The sequence below is a fragment of the Procambarus clarkii genome, chromosome 5 (assembly GCF_040958095.1).
Source record: "Procambarus clarkii isolate CNS0578487 chromosome 5, FALCON_Pclarkii_2.0, whole genome shotgun sequence".
Classification (NCBI taxonomy): Eukaryota; Metazoa; Arthropoda; class Malacostraca; order Decapoda; family Cambaridae; genus Procambarus; species Procambarus clarkii.
In genome coordinates, this window is record NC_091154.1 from 34,761,353 (window position 1) to 34,780,744 (window position 19,392).

General features: G+C 47.3%; 1 protein-coding gene across 3 annotated transcripts in view; it reads right to left on the reverse strand.

The window, feature by feature from the left end:
* LOC123763004 (ligand of Numb protein X 2) overlaps positions 1-19,392 on the reverse strand; it is a 281,655-nt gene that overhangs the window by 244,635 nt on the left and 17,628 nt on the right. The window contains exon 2 of one of the 3 annotated variants that reach the window (XM_045749927.2): positions 7,213-7,237. The exons of 1 other annotated variant lie outside the window; for it this stretch is intronic. The gene's annotated coding sequence lies outside the window, so the exon portion shown is untranslated. Of the gene's footprint in view, positions 1-2,059; positions 3,170-7,212; positions 7,238-19,392 lie in introns of those variants that run through there. One more of the 3 variants, XM_045749945.2, reaches the window with a different exon arrangement.

A 19,392-nucleotide genomic window follows, 5' to 3' on the forward strand; every position in this document is an offset into this window, starting at 1 on the left:
GACCCTCAGACCTAAACTAAACAAGTCCTCACAGATCTTGAATCTGACTACAGGATACAATGACGCCCCTCCGTGGCAGTCACCTGTATTCACCTAGTTGTGCTTGTGGGGGTTGAGCTCTGCTCTTTCGGCCCGCCTCTCAACTGTCAATCAACCGTTATTAACTACTATTCCCCCCACCCCTCCACACACACACACACACACACCCCATGAAGCAGCTCCTCAACAACTGTCTAACTCCCAGGTACCTATTTACTACTAGGTAACAGGGGAATTCAGAGTGAAAGAAAATTTGCCCATTTGTTTCTGCCTAGTCCGGGAATCAAACCCGGGCCACAGAATTACGAGTCCTGCGTGTTGTCCACTCAGCTACCAGACCCAGACAGTCCTGTACTCACCTAGTTGTACTCACCTAGTTGTGTTTGCGGGGGTTGAGCTCTGGCTCTTTGGTCCCGCCTCTCAACCGTCAATCAACAGGTGTACAGATTCCTGAGCCTATCGGGCTCTGTCATATCTACACTTGAAACTGTGTATGGAGTCAGCCTCCACCACATCACCCCCTAATGCATTCCATTTGTCAACCACTCTGACACTAAAAAAGTTCTTTCTAATATCTCTGTGGCTCATTTGGGCACTCAGTTTCCACCTGTGTCCCCTTGTGCGTGTTCCCCTTGTGTTAAATAGACTGTCTTTATCTACCCTATCAATCCCCTTCAGAATCTTGAATGTGGTGATCATGTCCCCCCTAACTCTTCTGTCTTCCAGCGAAGTGAGGTTTAATTCCCGTAGTCTCTCCTCGTAGCTCATACCTCTCAGCTCGGGTACTAGTCTGGTGGCAAACCTTTGAACCTTTTCCAGTTTAGTCTTATCCTTGACTAGATATGGACTCCATGCTGGGGCTGCATACTCCAGGATTGGCCTGACATATGTGGTATACAAAGTTCTGAATGATTCTTTACACAAGTTTCTGAATGCCGTTCGTATGTTGGCCAGCCTGGCATATGCCGCTGATGTTATCCGCTTGATATGTGCTGCAGGAGACAGGTCTGGCGTGATATCAACCCCCAAGTCTTTTTCCTTCTCTGACTCCTGAAGAATTTCCTCTCCCAGATGATACCTTGTATCTGGCCTCCTGCTCCCTACACCTATCTTCATTACATTACATTTTGTTGGGTTAAACTCTAACAACCATTTGTTCGACCATTCCTTCAGCTTGTCTAGGTCTTCTTGAAGCCTCAAACAGTCCTCTTCTGTTTTAATCCTTCTCATAATTTTAGCATCGTCCGCAAACATTGAGAGAAATGAATCGATACCCTCCGGGAGATCATTTACATATATCAGAAACAAGATAGGACCGAGTACAGAGCCCTGTGGGACTCCACTGGTGACTTCACGCCAATCGGAGGTCTCACCCCTCACCGTAACTCTCTGCTTCCTATTGCTTAGATACTCCCTTATCCACTGGAGCACCTTACCAGCTACACCTGTGTGTGTGCTTACAAGTTTCCAACCAGTGTGTGAAAGGAAGACATTATCACACTTGTGTATCTGATGAAACATGAACACTACAACCATTACAACTTTTCAGAATTTAGCCCCACCAGCACCGCCCTTGTGGATAACAAACCTGGACTGAACGATTCACAACCTTCACACTAACGAAGGGCATAATAATAATTCAACTTGCCCAACAAGGGTAAATTATGCCCACACAATCTTCAAGGAGCGTAATTGTTTACCATTCAAGTCACTGATGTGATACCGCGGCAGCCTCGGGCAGACAGGAAGGCGTAGCCTGCATGTGGTCGGATGTGGGGTAACCACGTGGATGTTTACCACAAGCCGCTGGGAACCCGGGTGTCTTCAAACTTGCCTAAATTGAATTGTAACCCAAATACAAAAGCCAGCTATATCCATATTAACTTATGCAAGACAACTACAAACTACAAGTAAACACGCGCACACATTGCAATCAGATATGACAAACGTGGGTCAAATGTTGACCAGGTAATGTTAGTGGCGTCATGCACTGTACCTCTATACGAGCCAAGCACTGTACCTGTATGTGTGTGGGGGGGGTGAAGAGCTGGGCAGTGACATGGAGGGGGGCAGGGGATTAGCCATTTGCAAGGGGATGATGATGAAAAGGGTCAAGGGGCAGCTAGGGGGAGGCGTGATCGGACGTAAAGAGGACAACCCAAACTCCTGTCCTCCTCCTCCTCACCCTCTATTCACGCCTCCCCCCCCCCCCCCTCCTCTTGACGATCTTCTCCCCCTTCTTCTCTGTGTTGTTTTCTTCTCCTTGTTCTTGCCTTTGTCATCTGCGTCTTCCCTTCACCCTGCGCTTGCCCCCGGAGATCCTACGAGAGGGAGTACCACAGGATCCATAGGATGACTAATAACAGGAACAAGATGAGGTAGTTGATGAAAAAGAGTGTGTGTTCAGTTCCTTTCTGAAACATCTTGGCAGCGGTTGTGTGGTGACACCTGTGGATGCTGCTGGTGAAGGTGAGAGTAGCAGCAGCTCTCCTAGCAGTACAGGATGATGCTAACACTTTAGATATATGTGGTACCAACTCTTAGTAATGTGATTAAATAGCACTGCTGATAACAGTTGGGATCGTTGTATTATCAGGCGGCGATGGTCACTAATGCCTCTTTCAGTAGTTGTACACCAATCAGTTCTTGTTGGCTTACGTTGCTATTCAGGTTGGTCCAACAAGGATATCTTTCACAGTCCGCCGAGATAAGGTTAACCTTCAGGCCGCGGTGGGCGACGACTCTAGAGGGAAGCAGCCCAGTGACTGTGCGATAATGGGGTCATTTACACTAGTTGGCGGTGGCTGGCCAATTTACCAACAGTTGGCGGTGATTATGTGGTGGCAAGTTGCTCGAGTTGATTTATAAATCCGGCTGGAGCTGTACGTGTCCCGGAAACCACATCGTTTTATGATGAGTGGCTGTCAAGATGTTGGCTTGGAACAGCCGTGTGCTGGGTCGAGTCCTAACTCCTCTTGCACACTTACTGAAGCGCCTAGCGAGCACCACCAATACTCTTCACTCTCACACTGTATCGACAAACGCACGCAAGTTTTCCAAAAGGTTGCCAATTGGTCCACTACCATTGGAACTACAAGACGGCGAAGACCTGCCACATCCACTGCCTTGGCCGCACCCACACACCCTGACACCCTCTCCCTCTCTCTCCCGGGCTTTTACCTTCTCCAGGAGAGCATTTTTACTCCTCCTCAGTGGCTCACTAGATGGAAACGAGATTAAATCTCCAATCAAATCATTCTCACCCATAAGTCAGCTCGCCACAGATGCGCAACTACCGACAAAGGCTGACGAAAAAGGACCCCCCCCCCCGCCCCCACCACCTCCCTCCCCATTCTCAGCCGGCGGGCATTTGGCATGAGCGTATCAACACCAGAAATATCGCGTAAAAGGCCCTTTGACCCGTAAGACAATATACACCGAGGTCTTGCTTTCGGACACTCCCGCTAAGACGCCATATGAACACGCGCACCGCCTTCCCCCCCACTGGACTAGACAGAGTGAAGGAAGTATGGCCTCTGGAGCAGGAGGTCTACAGGGGTTACTCTAGCTTGGCACCCCCAAGTATCAACACCACCGCCCCCCTCCCCCAGCACCAGGAGCCCACCTGCCGCCCCCGCCGCCAGATATGACAAGTAGTCCGTGTATAAATACAAAAAGGTGAGACTCACGTAGACCTGCTGGCCCCTGCAAGCTTGTCCTGCTCTTGTCACTTCCAAAACCAACGGCGGAAGCTACACTTCCACAACCATTGGATTTTACCAGTGAAAAATAATAATAATAATAATAATAATAATAAAACAAGAACAAATTCATTATATAATATATTGCAATTTAAATCTGCCTTACAACTAAACAAGTAATGGTTAAAACAGGTGCTTTACATAAATTATTAAATACCACACTGGTGATAACTAAATATTTAACAGGTGAAGATGTGTGGAGGGGGGGGCGGTCCATTTTAGGGTAAAAATTGGACAAATGGATCAACAGAGAGCCCCGGGAGAGTGGGGGTAGAGGGGGGGAGGTTACCCGGGTCCCTGGGGGTAGGTCAAATGTTCAGCTGTCCTGTCAGGTCAGACAAGCCCCCCCCCCAATTAAGGTCATATCTGACCCAAGGATGACGCATATACGGAGGGATATAACAACGACACACACACATGTCTGACATGCGTATACAGAGAGAGACGATACTCCAACAATTTGCATTATTAGTAAATATATAACAAAAACACTTTAGACAACGTCAACCGTGAACGGAAATTTTGTCATTACAAGTCCAGATCTGTCACGCGCACACAGCCAGGAACCCTCCCTCTCCCATGGTGGCCAGTCCGGCACACCGCCTCTAATGTCCAGAGACATGGTCAGAGACATGGTCGGAGACATGGTCAGAGAGAGGTAGAGAGAAAGGCGTGAGAGAAAAAGAGCAAGCGAGCGAGCTTGTGAGTTTTTTAGATTCAGCTACGCGGAACAAAACCTCGCCATTACACACACAAATCACAATAGCGTGATGCATCAAATGAACAAATCCACAAGGGCCGTGACGAGGGTTCGAACCTACGTCCGAAAGAACGCCAGAAGACACTTTCATGTTGTAGCTCAGTCGATTAAGGCAGCGTCTGGGATCCTCTCGGACGTAGATTCGAACCCTCGTCACGGCCCGTGTGGATTTGTTCAAAACCTCCCCATCTCAAAAGTTTTGAGATGGGGAGGTTGGCGATGGGGGAGAGGGAGGAGTGGAGATGGGGGGAGAGGGAGGAGTGGAGATGGGGGGAGAGGGAGGGGTGGAGATGGGGGAAGAGGGAGGGGTGGAGATGGGGGGAGAGGGAGGGGTGGAGACGGATAGTCTCATGGAGGACATATTAAAAGTAGCGGCATACTTGGCGCTGGTCTGGTGACGGGAGCGATCAAATGTGTATAAACATTCAACTAATGCAAAAGCTTTTACCCGAGTAGTGGCAAGAACTGGTCACTGGACGCCATGCAACAACAAACGCCTTGATCCTTGCCCCCCCCCCCCCCCCCTCTTCAACTCCCCCCCCCAATCCCAGGGGATCCCTTTACCCCATCATACATGGACGTATCTTTATTTAAAGATAAAATTAAACAAGGCCATGGGTGTTAAGTCCTTGTAATACTCGCCCCGAACACTGTTGGTCTACAAGTTGATTGCACTGAAAGAAATCGTGGGACAACGCAACAGACCTCACCTTTGTGTAGTTACTTCTAGGGAAGCACAACTAGGTAAGTTAACACTCCCCCCCCCCCCTCACAATATCGTCAATCCCTAAGTCATCACCATTACTGCCGCCGCCTCCCACACCATCTTCACCAAAGCATCGCCTGACACCAGTCAATCATTTCGGTGCTGATCTGATCTAATAATAATGACGACAAAAACACATTAGAGTTCGTGCCTTAAAACTAAAATGAAGTGCAGCGACGGAAGGGCGGACAAATATGGTGGTTGAGACATGTAATGTCCCCGCCTGGCCGCCACCACCACCACTACCACCACCACAGGGCCGCACCACCACCACCACCACCACCACCACCACCACCACCACCACAGGGCCGCCGCCACCACCACCACCACAGGGCTGCACCAACACCAGTCAACCAACATTACCGAGAAGAGGAAAACATGACAGGTGCACCACACACACACCTGCCCACCTCTCACAAGCTAAACAAAAGAAAAACAGGTCGGAAGCCGGTCGGCCGAGCGGACAGCACACTGGACTTGTGATCCTGTGGTCCTGGGTTCGATCCCAGGCGCCGGCGAGAAACAATGGGCAGAGTTTATTTCACCCTATTCCCCTGTTACCTAGCAGTAAAATAGGTACCTGGGTGTTAGTCAGCTGTCACGGGCTGCTTCCTGGGGGTGGAGGCCTGGTCGAGGACCGGGCCGCGGGGACACTAAAGCCCCGAAATCATCTCAAGATAACCTCAAGGTGTTCATCACAACACCCCTCCCTCCTATCCCAACACAACTCCCATCCCATCTGACCTTGTTATGAAACCTGCTCTTAAAAAAAAACTGGTTCTGTACACGCGTCGCGTAATTCAAGTTTCATCACACTGTGTTATGTTTGATATATATTTTCTCCGAGGTCAAAGACCTAACAGTAACTGGACTACACTCGTAAATCTTTCTGTATATTGCCGTAGCTCTCTTTCCCCCGTCAGTCTAGAAGACGAGTGTTTACTTCCTTACTTATACACAAACACACACACAGTTTCAACCATCAGTAGTTCCGAAGCGTCTTATGGCAGTACGGGTTAAACGAGACACCGGGTTAAACGAGACACCCGGTTAAACGAGACACCCGGTTAAACGAGACACCACGAGCGTAGCTCTCACCTTGTAGCTACACTTAGGAAATTACACACACAAATGCAACATAGAATTGTATTTTACAATCTAAAACTACTTTAACCGCATTCTAAATCGAGTGCACAATCTATCCTATCTAACTGTGCCCATGGAGGACAGAAGTAAAGGCATGTATGCTGGTAAACATTGTAATATAAATGAATGGTTACATCTGCAGTAGAAACCCAAAAATTAGACCTGACCTGCCCCCTACAAAGCTAAATATTTAATCTACCTTCAGTCATCATCTTACATATGTAATATCCGTAATGCCAAAACGGTTTTCCCTCCGACGCACAAAACGGTAAACCAACACAAAAGTGAGACTAAACATTTTCATTCACTTACTATGCACCCCATACCCAGCCTGCGAGCGGGAGAGGGATACACAGGCTGTTGTTGTTGTTGTTGTTTAAGATTCGTCTACTGGGAACTTTAAAAGTTCCAAGTAGCACGGGCTATGGCGAGCCCGTAATGGACTTACCTGGCACAGGAGCTGGGGCTGAAACTTATATATATGGTTACAGAGGCACATAACATGCAACATAGAAAGGGCAGAGAGAGAAGGGAATTATCAGGGTAAAGCGCTAAGCCATTACACTTAAACAGCCCTTGGAAGGGATAAGAGGATAAGTAGTTTTGATAGGACGGAGGAAAGCTGTACACATCAATTACTTAAAGCAAAAATATATATATATACCTGTACCCTTCTTTTAATCGTAGAAAAACAAACTTTTGTAATAAGTGAAAGCCTCACACGAGGTGTAGTACTGTACCTTAGAAGACAGGAAATACAGTTATCTGGAAATAACAAACAAACATTATTAGAAATCTTATACAAATAAAATACGACAAAACTACATGCTGAATCCCTCACTGATACACGCAAGTCTGGAGTCTATTGTGTGAGAAGAGTCGTGTGTTTCGGGGTCTATTGTCAACGGTAGTATTAGATATTATCACGGGGCGGTCTCTAATTGTAGATAGTAATGACCACACAGTTCCACTCTTACTATTATTTAATGTTCTCCAACAATACCCATAATTTAAGTTACTGCAGGCATCCTTGTAGCGCGTCTCTCCGTCACTAGGCGTCTATGTTTCATGCTTCCTCCAGGTTAAAGTCGTCGACATAACCAGGATATTCTGCGACATTTACCAGACACCGCCGAAATATCTCGTAATCTAGTTCTCTGTGGCTCGTAGTACAGTTGGCTTCGTTCTCGACTCACCATCGGAGAGCCCAGGTTCGATTTCCCGAAGGGAGTGAATTAGTTGAGCATGTTTTTTTTCACGTAATGCCTATGTTTACCTAGCAGTAAATAGGCAACCGAGAGTTAGACAACTGTTGTGGGTAGTATCCTGCAGGTGGTTCGAACATGGGGGGAACCTCGATACAAATCTAAAATACATGCAAAGAACAATCACAAAAATGTATATTCACAGGCATCCTGTTCCCGACAACGAGAATTAATTATTATTATTATTATTATTATTATTATTATTATTATTATTATTATTATTCAAACCTGTGGCCTGGCTGCTTTACCCCTTTTTTACAGATTACTGTAATTACTTTAATCATTCACTGTCTGAGGGGAAGAGAGAAACGCCAAGTTGTCAACCTCAATCAGCAATCTCTAACGTTCAGTTGCGTATCTGTGGATGCGTTGTTACAACTACCGAGGAGAAGGTTGTCCCTAATAGAGGTGTGGTCAAAATGACTGCAGTCATAGTTCTAACTCCATGCATTAATGTACGATGTCGCTGATCTCTAGAGAGAACACCAACACTCGCTTAGACTTCTCGTCATTTACTGATCCAAGTTCTTATCCTCTGAAGCAAACAGCTCAAGAGTAAATGATAATTATGTACACATATCTTGGATTGGAAAATGATCTTGGAAAATGGATTACCATGTAGACATAGAACTTAACAACGCCATTGTTCTCTGAATCAAACAGTAAGTCATTTGTCTTCATCACAACATGTACGAGTAAATGAAATATATATATAATGTTAGTAATAACACAACCACAGCAGACCTTTCTTTGGCCAAGACATAAAATATTCACCATATAAATTACTCACTTGTTTCAATAAGACAAAAGCGCACAAATTAAGAAACCCAGTTACTGTCTGGCGGGAAACACAATCTCTCAAGTCACTTTCACCAACCTCGGCTTACACAACACAAACATTATTTATTTTATTTATTTATTTATTTATATACAAGAAGGTACATTGGGATTGTGAGGATACATAGTATAGTAATTACAATCTTGTAAAACCACTAGTACGCGTAGCGTTTCGGGCAGAAAATTCTGCCCGAAAAAAAAAAATTGAAATTCTTAATCCCACCAAAATACTGTTACCATCTTATTTAACCTAAATGACATGACTACACGGTCGCCCCTCTCCCGCTCTTGTGATCACTCGTACCCTTTGCCTGGTGTTGGGTCAACCCACACAGCCTCCAGGTGGACACACTTGCAAAGTACCTCGCACAAGGTCGCGTGACAAACTTCTCAAATCAGCACCCACTTGCCACTTTGTTATTGCTAGACCTGGTCCCCCTTCATGGTCCTCGGGTTCGTTCGTGACACTCCTCTCCTTCGTGGATATAACCCAGCTGGTCTCTGTGTTCTGGACCTCGACGTGGTAACTTGCCGATACCTTCTGAGTATCTGAGTCTCGTGTGAACCGCCTCTGATGGTCGTGTGGGAGATCACTCACCAGGAAGATCATTCGCCACTGTACCCACAACACAATCTGCGTTGTCACACTCCTCATATTTCTTGAACGTTTGTTGGTTTGTCCTAATGGGATTTAAGCCATGGGCTAGATACTGAAGCCGGTTAGGTTATTCAGTGCAAGGTGTATATCTGCTCTCGCTGGCTGACTGACTGACTGCCACCACTGTCTCATTACGATCAATTTCAGTGTCCACTAGATCATTGGTTATAACTATCATACCATACGAAAAGAAAGCTTTCAAAATACCTGATAGGGACACTTTTTTGTTTAGCCTTCTGAATGAAACATTTAAATGGACATCAAAGACCAAATCATTTCAAATACATTAAATATTAGCCTATTACAAAGCAAAGTAACCCTGTAATATATGCATGAGAAGTGGCTATTGCCCGACTCTCAAACAGCTGTGATGAGTACAGTAGTATGATCATCTCTCACTAACCTAAATACAATATTCAACCAGGTTGTATAGCTCTCTCACTCTGCTAAAACAGCTACCATCTCCATACATCAATTGTTATCTACTTTACTCATATTAGATCTAATAGACTACATTTACACTGTTACCTTGACCTCTTCTCATGACCCCGTCCATGTACACCCTACACTCAATAACCAGCACGACAATAACCAGCACGACAATAACCAGCACGACAATAACAAGCACGACAATAACAAGCACGACAATAACAAGCACGACAATAACCAGCACGACAATAACCAGCACGACAATAACAAGCACGACAATAACAAGCACGACAATAACAAGCACGACAATAACCAGCACGACAATAACAAGCACGACAATAACAAGCACGACAATAACAAGCACGACAATAACAAGCACGACAATAACCAGCACGACAATAACAAGCACGACAATAACAAGCACGACAATAACCAGCACGACAATAACCAGCACGACAATAACAAGCACGACAATAACAAGCACGACAATAACCAGCACGACAATAACCAGCACGACAATAACCAGCACGACAATAACCAGCACGACAATAACCAGCACGACAATAACCAGCACGACAATAACAAGCACGACAATAACCAGCACGACAACACAACGCTGACCTACAACTACAGTCATGTTAAGCCTCTCCCTCGTTACATCTACACATCAACTGCAACTTGTATGGAAATTTTTCACATCGCTAAATATATCTCTGCCAACTACACTGATGCATCATGTGCCTCTGTAATCCTTTACACCACCGCCCACGGGATGGGTATGGGGTGCATAATAAAGAAACAAATTCAATACATGCCTCCTGGCAAGTTATCCATATTCACGACATAACGTCTATATCTACAACAGAGAAATGGGCAGAGAAATGGCTACTGGAGTTCAAGACGAGCAAATGTAAAGTTATGGAAATGGGATTAGTTGTTATGAGACCAAAGGGACAGTGCACAATGAAGGGGAAGATCTACAATGTTTATCCTTGGTGTATGCTGTCAGCACCTGCAGCTCTCTCACACTTTACCCTCTTATCCGGTGTTTTCACCTCGTCCGTAGATAATCACCGTCACATGATCTTCAACTCTTATCAAACCATTAAATCCAATTATGTTCAAATTAGCACCTCTTTCATCACTTCCTGTCATTGAGGTTTCACAGTACACACTCCACCTGCTTATAATCTCCACTGTAACCATTTAACATGCTCTCATTTTAACATTAAGCTTCACCGGTCTACAAGTCCCGGCTACACTTCCTAACTTTTGTCAAAGACCTTCATGCTGGTCTTTTACCCTTAATGTGTGGGTGTATCCTCAGGTGGATGAAGGGGGTTGAGGGGGCAGGTAGAGACGGGCGCGAAGGGCTGGTGGAGAGGGGTCGTGGAGGGCTTGTGGGGGGGAGGGGGTCGTGGAGGGCTTGTGGGGGGGTAAGGGTGTAGAGGGAGACGGCATGCCTGAACTAAGCACAGCTATATATACGCTGAGGACAGAGTGCACAGCCACAACAATGATAACACACTGATATGGTGCATCAAACTGTCCAAATATATACAGCGTTATCCTCCGCTTCCTACTCCCTGACCCGGGGGCGTGTTCCAGCCTCTCCTCCACTCCCTGCCCCTTCTGCCTGAATATCTATCTGGCTGCCTGAATGTCTGCACGGCCAAATGTTTGAATTCTTACTCCCAAATCCCTTCCCCCCCCCCCCCCCACTCTCTCTCTCCCTGACCACCTTTATCTATCTCTCTCTCTTTCCCCCACCATATGCATGTTACTGTACACACACACAAATACCGGTGTTTTAATTTCCATTTTCATCTTAACCTTCGCCCTCTGCTAATCTGCATTTCACACTCCAGGCATATGACTTATTTACCATCGAACCCAAAATGTGTGGAATCAGGCAGGAAGGTTTGTTTACACTCGAGTCGAAGGTAAACACCACGGGGGGATAAGCACACGGCATATTTACCTCTGGCGAGCATCTGCATGATTTTTTTCCCTCCCAATTGGTGCTTTACTTATTTAACAATCTCTCGCAACCCCTTCGCCATACTCCAGCACGTGTCCCCTTGAGGTTACCTTACCTTCAGGTGCTTCCGGGGCTTAGTGTCCCCGTGGCCCGGTTGTCGACCAGGCGACCGGGCCACCCCCCAGCAAACCCTCTCCTGGTTGATACCTGGTTGATGGGGTTCTGGGAGTTCTTCTACTCCCCAAGCCCGGCCCGAGGCCAGGCTCGACTTGTGAGAGTTTGGTCCACCAGGCTGTTGCTTGGAGCGGCCCGCAGGCCCACATACCCACCACAGCCCGGTTGGTCCGGCACTCCTTGGAGGAATAAATCTAGTTTCCTCTTGAAAATGTCCACGGTTGTTCCGGCAATATTTCTTATGCTTGCTGGGAGGACGTTGAACAACCGCGGACCTCTGATGTTTATACAGTGTTCTCTGATTGTGCCTATGGCACCTCTGCTCTTCATTGGTTCTATTCTACATTTTCTTCCATGTCGTTCACTCCAGTACGTTGTTATTTTACTGTGTAGATTTGGTACTTGGCCCTCCAGTATCTTCCAGGTGTATATTATTTGATATCTCTCTCGTCTTCTTTCTAGTGAGTACATTTGGAGGGCTTTGAGACGATCCCAATAATTTAGGTGCTTTATTGCGTCTATGCGTGCCGTATATGTTCTCTGTATTCCCTCTATTTCAGCAATCTCTCCTGCTTTGAAGGGGGAAGTGAGTACTGAGCAGTACTCAAGACGGGACAACACAAGTGCCTTGAAGAGTACAACCATTGTGATGGGATCCCTGGATTTGAAAGTTCTCGTAATCCATCCTATCATTTTTCTGGCTGTCGCAATATTTGCTTGGTTATGCTCCTTAAACGTTAGGTCGTCCGACATTATTATTCCCAAATCCTTTACATGCTGTTTTCCTACTATGGGTACATTTGATTGTGTTTTGTACTCTGTATTATGTTTAAGGTCCTCATTTTTACCGTACCTGAGTACCTGGAATTTATCACTGTTAAACATCATGTTATTTTCTGATGCCCAGTCGAAAACTTTATTTTATTTTATCCCTCTCGCTGCACCCAAATTACTAGCTCTTACAAATTACGTCGCTTTTCGCTCGTATGCATTACTGCCAAAAATCACCGCATTGGAATTTTCATTCAAATGGAAATTAATTTTCAAAATGAAATGGACCCAAAGCAGCAAGTTTGAGGTCCTCTGGTAGGTTAGGAGGGCAGCAAGGTCTCCTAAGGTTTCAAAACGTCATGAAAACCGTTAATTTAAAGTGTCCTCACCTAACCTAATAAACTAAGGCAGAGGACCCAAAACAGAAAACGGGACAATACGTAACTTTCGCGAGCCGCTTCCATTTCCTAGTACGGCAATTTTTAGCCTTAATGCGCATACAAGCGAATAGCGACGTAAATAAGAGGACGGGTTACTCGCTGAATCATCCCATAGTCATTCTTAATTAACTCCACATCGTACCCCCCCTCCCCCCGCCTCTCTGTCCCTTCCCCTCATGCCACTAGCCTCACCTTGCACCTGTATGTGGGGACACGTTACTTCCGCTGTATATTCTTGTCATGGCCTATTATTATGCGCTTACATGCTCCGGCCAGTGTGCCGTTTATAAGCGCACCCACGTCCTCCTCTCCAACCTCCGGCCACCATCTCGCCTCCCCACTATAACCCCGCACCTCAATCACATTTATCTGCTTACGGGCTCGCCATAGCCCGTGCTACATGGACACTTCGTCCTGAGTAGCTAAATCTTTAACAACAACAACACATTTATCTCCCTTCAACCCCCCACCATCTACCTACCTTTGACTACGTTTATGTAAATGATCTTCAGGTTGCTGCCTGATTTTCATGACTTAAGTTAATTGAAGGCGTATTGGCACATGATCAATTGACTATTCTCCACATTTGTGCATCTTAACTTGGGTATGCTGGACTCGTGATCTTAAGATGACGTCCTGCTGGAGTAGTTTATGAGTGCAGCATCTAGATGATATACAAGAGAGACTGGTAAGTTTGCTAGTGACAGGCACACGAGCAAATCCCGAAAGAAATTATGTCACGTGATTGCAGATCAAGAGCTGTTTAGTACCATGAGAGTACACACCATAGGTATCTTGCGTGGGGGGGGGAGAGGGGTCAAAAACCTACCCATCTTATGGGGGTCAAGTATCATACGTATCTTGTTGGGGGTCAATTACCATACATATCTTCGAGGACGAATATATTATGTATCTTGAGAAAGGAACGGAAAAAGTCCATCTTCTTACTTCTCCAATTATTAATTTCGTGTTTAGTGCGCGCGCGCTGGCAGCGGGTCGCGGGCCATACGTTCATCACAACCTGGCTGACCTGGCACGACCCTGGCCTAATTACCCATTGAAAATGAGAACTTTTGTTCTGATATTATCTCTTGTATTTCCTGGACGGTGGTTATGAAGTTGTGGTCGTGTAATGTTAATACAGTGTTCCCTGATTATGCTTACAGCACTCTCCCAACCCGTCTATTATTTAAAGACATCCGAAACTCTCTTTTATCCCTCTCCCTACTCCTACCTCCTTCTTGAGTTTATCTTGAGATGATTTTGTGGCTTTATTGTCCCCGCGGCTCGGTCCTCGCCCAGGCCTCCACCCCCAGGAAGCAGCCCGTGACAGCTGACTATTACCCAGGTACCTATTTTACTGCTAGGTAAGAGGGGCATAAGGTGAAAGAAACTCTGCCCATTGTTTCTCTCCGGCGCCCGGGATCGAACCCGGGACCACAGGATCACAAGTCCAGTGTGCTGTCCGCTCGGCCGACCGGCTCCCCACAGGCACCTCCACCCTAACTCTTCCCTTTCACCCCCTCTGAAAACAGCTACAAGCCCAGACCATGGTCCCGATGCATCATACTAGTTGAGGTATTAGAAGAGTCGCCGCTTACCAACAGGTGTTGACGATAAGACGCCCTCTGGTCCCTCCATTAGGTGCTGGTGCCAGGGAAGGGGGGGGGGCCTGGCCACGTGCTCCCTGGGTGATGGTGAAGGGGTCAACATGAGGTAGTGAGACGGTAGAGGCGGAGGTGAACATGACGTTCGGTAGTGAGACAGTGGGTGGGAGGGGGGGGGGGGGTGAACACGAGATGCAATATGTTCTCGGCCGGTTGAACGTATGTGGGGAGGTCCGGTGGAGTAAAGAGGATGGAGAGGCACAGGCAAATGGAAGTTTGAAAATGGGAAATATGGAATGAAGTGTGATAGCAGGCGGGCTGTCCGCCTTGCTGACACGGTCGGGGTGGGTGTGTTGGCAGCTAAGCTAAGCTTGCTCTCTCGCAGTCGTGACATTTTGTCCTATAAACGTGAGCTTTCTTCCTATTTTCTGGCATATCACTGTCGAGGACACTAAGCCTACTAATCTATCCGGGGCTGTATAAGCCTGGCCGCACGGTCACTCATTCAGTTCTGGCCACATCCCACTGTGCTCAACCTGACCGGCCGAAAGACTTCCTTATCTTATAATGCGCCTTGCCATTGGCTGATTATCGCAAAGCCTTTACATTCCTCTTCTGCTCAATGGTATAGTTAGACCACGTCTATACATGGTTCTAGAGAGCAAGAGGGACGGACCGTTGGATAGGAGGATAGAGAGGCGAGCATGGGCTAGAAGGATAGGGGCGAGCATGAGCTAGGGCTGTGAAGGCGGGGAAGGAGAGTGGAATAGTAAAGGGTTTACCGGACAGGGGAGAGGCGGGCAGGATGGTGTGGAGGGGGACCACCACCACTCCCTGGGGAGGGCGGGACTCGCCACCACCCGCCCCAACTCACCTGGAGTTGCCGACAAGAGGGACTTGACCAAGAAGTGTTACTTCTGGCTAATTCACTAAAATCTTTCAGCAAACGTTGAAATTGCGTATTTTTTCATCTTTACTAAGCAAAGCCCATCAATAAGGCTGTTATCACACAGCTAATAAATATTGAAATGGATTTTATGATCACTTTTATTGAATTGCAGAACGTTACCCATCATACTAAAGAAAATTATCTCGAACTTTGCAGAATTAAGTCAACTTTAGACACTGCGGCTGTCCACGCCTCAACGGTTCCAGTCATCAGATAATTGCACTGATTGATTGATGTAATTACTCGTTCATTTTCTTACTCGCTGTCTGTCTGTGTGTCTGTGTCTTACACACAAACACAGATACTGACTTACAGGCACTCCCATATCCACACAACTCCCACCACACACACACATATACACTATACACAGTTTCAAATGTAGATTTGATAGAGCCCAGTAGGCTCAGGAATCTGTACACCAGTTGAATGACAGTTGAGAGGCGAGACCAGAGAGTCAAAAGTTCCACCCCCGCAAGCACAACTAGGCGAGTACCTTTACTCTCACACCCACACATCCCAACACTCACACCCAACACCCCCACCCCCCCACACACACACCCAACACCCCCACCCCCCCACACACACACCCAACACCCCCACCCCCCCACACACACACCCAACACCCCCACCCCCCCACACACACACCCAACACCCCCACCCCCCCACACACACACCCAACACCCCCACCCCCCCACACACACACCCAACACCCCCACCCCCCCACACACACACCCAACACCCCCACCCCCCCACACACACACCCAACACCCCCACCCCCCCACACACACACCCAACACCCCCACCCCCCCACACACACACCCAACACCCCCACCCCCCCACACACACACCCAACACCCCCACCCCCCCACACACCCAACACCCCCACCCCCCACACACACACCCAACACCCCCACCCCCCCACACACACACCCAACACCCCCACCCCCCCACACACACACCCAACACCCCCACCCCCCCACACACACACCCAACACCCCCACCCCCCCCACACACACACCCAACACCCATACCGCCCCCTCCCCCCTCCACTACAGAAGGTGGAGGCCCTGGTGAAGGAAGACGCTCACCTGCATGTAAACAAGGATGACTCTGCTAGACGCTGCCGCTCCTCACTTGTCTCAAATAACTTGAGAAAATGTCAACACAAATATTTGTGTGCCTTTGAACACACATTCAACAACCAGTAAAATATCTATTAATTTTACGGCTTCCAGAAAAATTATAAAATATTAAATCTAGCCTAATTATTCCTTTACCAGATTTATCCGGTTTTGACAAAATCTCAACCAATCTTACTTCTGCACACACCGCCCAAACCCACCCCCTACACTTCCCCTACACACTAACCACTCCACACCTTCCTCCCCTCCCCCTAACACCTACCACATCAGCTCTCCAACCCCAACATGCATTCCCCAGGGCCACCATGCCGGTCTCTCCCCCCCCCACACCTCGCACACCAACATGGGTTTAGGGACGGCAAATCTTGCCACCCACACATGACAAATATGACCGGCCGGCAGACAACACACGGAAGGGTTCAGAGACTACGTATTTTTAGTCTGATGGAACGCCATTGACACTAAGTCATATGTAAAGCCTAGTTAACAGGTTGGAAAACTGGTTGAAGTGGAAGAGAATGTGCTCCAGTGAGGACTCTGAGAAGAGCAATATTACTAGTATTACTCAGAGATCTAAGGCCTATCGAACAAATGATCTCTCAGAAGGGACAGACGTCTCTGTCATTGTTTAGTGATGACAAACATCGAGGAAGATAAACAGGAGACAAAAAATTGTAAGATGATCTGGATAACTTAAAAGATCGGTTTAACAAGCAACTTCTAAAGTTTAACTGAAACATGAAAAATGATAAAGCTGGGTCCAGAGGCAGGAAGTCGACCATAGGGCACCAAAAGGGAAGAATAAACCATTCTAAATTCGAAGAGAGCAAAATGTATAGTGATCTATATCGCACCAAACCTGTCTGCCAAAGCCCACATCAATCGAATATAATCCGACTGGCCAATATAAACACTTCCTTTTGAAATCTGAATAAGTAGTCAATCAGGACCTTGTATACCACCCATGTTAGAGATCACTTCAGGAATATCTCCAGCCTCGTGTCCACATTATGTTAAAACACAAGACCAAGTCAGGCGACGGGGCAGGAACAGGGGGGGGACAGGTGGGAGGGCTCAAGAGCTTAAGTGTGCCAGTCTTGATAGTAAAATTCATTTATATGAATAGCAGATGTGTAATAGTTGAAAAAAACAGGTTATTTTAATGTTAAGAGTGGTGTTGGCAGGGGAAGGTGGGTGTTGGTCGAGGAGGGAGAGAGGTGGGTGTTGGCAGGGATGGGGGAGTGGGTGTTGGCAGGGGGATGGGGAGTGGGTGCTGGCAGGGGGATGGGGAGTGGGTGCTGGCAGGGGGATGGGGAGTGGGTGCTGGCAGGGGGATGGGGAGTGGGTGCTGGCAGGGGGATGGGGAGTGGGTGCTGGCAGGGGGATGGGGAGTGGGTGCTGGCAGGGGGATGGGGAGTGGGTGCTGGCAGGGGGATGGGGAGTGGGTGCTGGCAGGGGGATGGGAAGTGGATGCTGGCAGGGGGGATGGGGGAGAGGTGGGTGTTGGCAGGGATGGGGAGTGGGTGGGTGCTAGCAAGGGAAAGGGACGGGTGCAAGATTGGGTCATGACTCAACATCCGCGACCACTCTGGACTACCCCTTCCATCTGTCCGCCTCGCCCTCCACTCCTCCTCCTCCCCGCTTCTAACCTAACATACCCGTCTCTCACAGGTGGAATTAATCTGTCTTACACCTGCTCTTCCACCTGTACATACCCTGAAACTCTCAGCCTCTCAAGGGGAAGGGGAAGATGCCTAGAAGTAGACACCACATCAAACCTCCCACCAGGAAGCACATTAAAGGTGCCATTGATGTGACCTGTGCCACATCGATGGCACAGGTCACGCGAAACTACTCAATCTACACATAGCACATAGTACGGAGGGAAGGAATGGTGCCCTACCACTTGGACGGTCGGGGATTGAATGCCGGCCTGTATGAAGCGAGACCGTCATTCTACCGTCCAGCTGTACTAGCTAAGCGGAGTCACGAGTTAATTCACTTCCGTCCAACTTAGTACAATAGTTTATTATTCCACATTTGGAATAATCTTATTAGGTGGATTTCAAAGTTGTAACTCTACAGGAAGATCTGTATCACTGCATCTAGTCCAAGTGCAGTGAAAAGCTCTGTACCTCAGGGTACAGTCCTTGCACCGCTGCTTTTCCTTATTCTCATATCAGATATAGACAAAAATACAAGTCACAGCTTCGTATCATCCTTTGCAGATGACACAAAAATCAGTATGAAAATTACCTCGGCTGAGGACATTGAAAAACTTCAAGCTGATATTAACAAAGTTTTCGACTGGGCATCAGAAAATAACATGATGTTTAACAGTGATAAATTCCAGGTACTCAGGTACGGTAAAAATGAGGACCTTAAACATAATACAGAGTACAAAACACAATCAAATGTACCCATAGTAGGAAAACAGCATGTAAAGGATTTGGGAATAATAATGTCTGACGACCTAACGTTTAAGGAGCATAACCAAGCAAATATTGCGACAGCCAGAAAAATTATAGGATGGATTACGAGAACTTTCAAATCCAGGGATCCCATCACAATGGTTGTACTCTTCAAGTCACTTGTGTTGTCCCGTCTTGAGTACTGCTCAGTACTCACTTCCCCCTTCAGAGCAGGAGAGATTGCTGAAATAGAGGG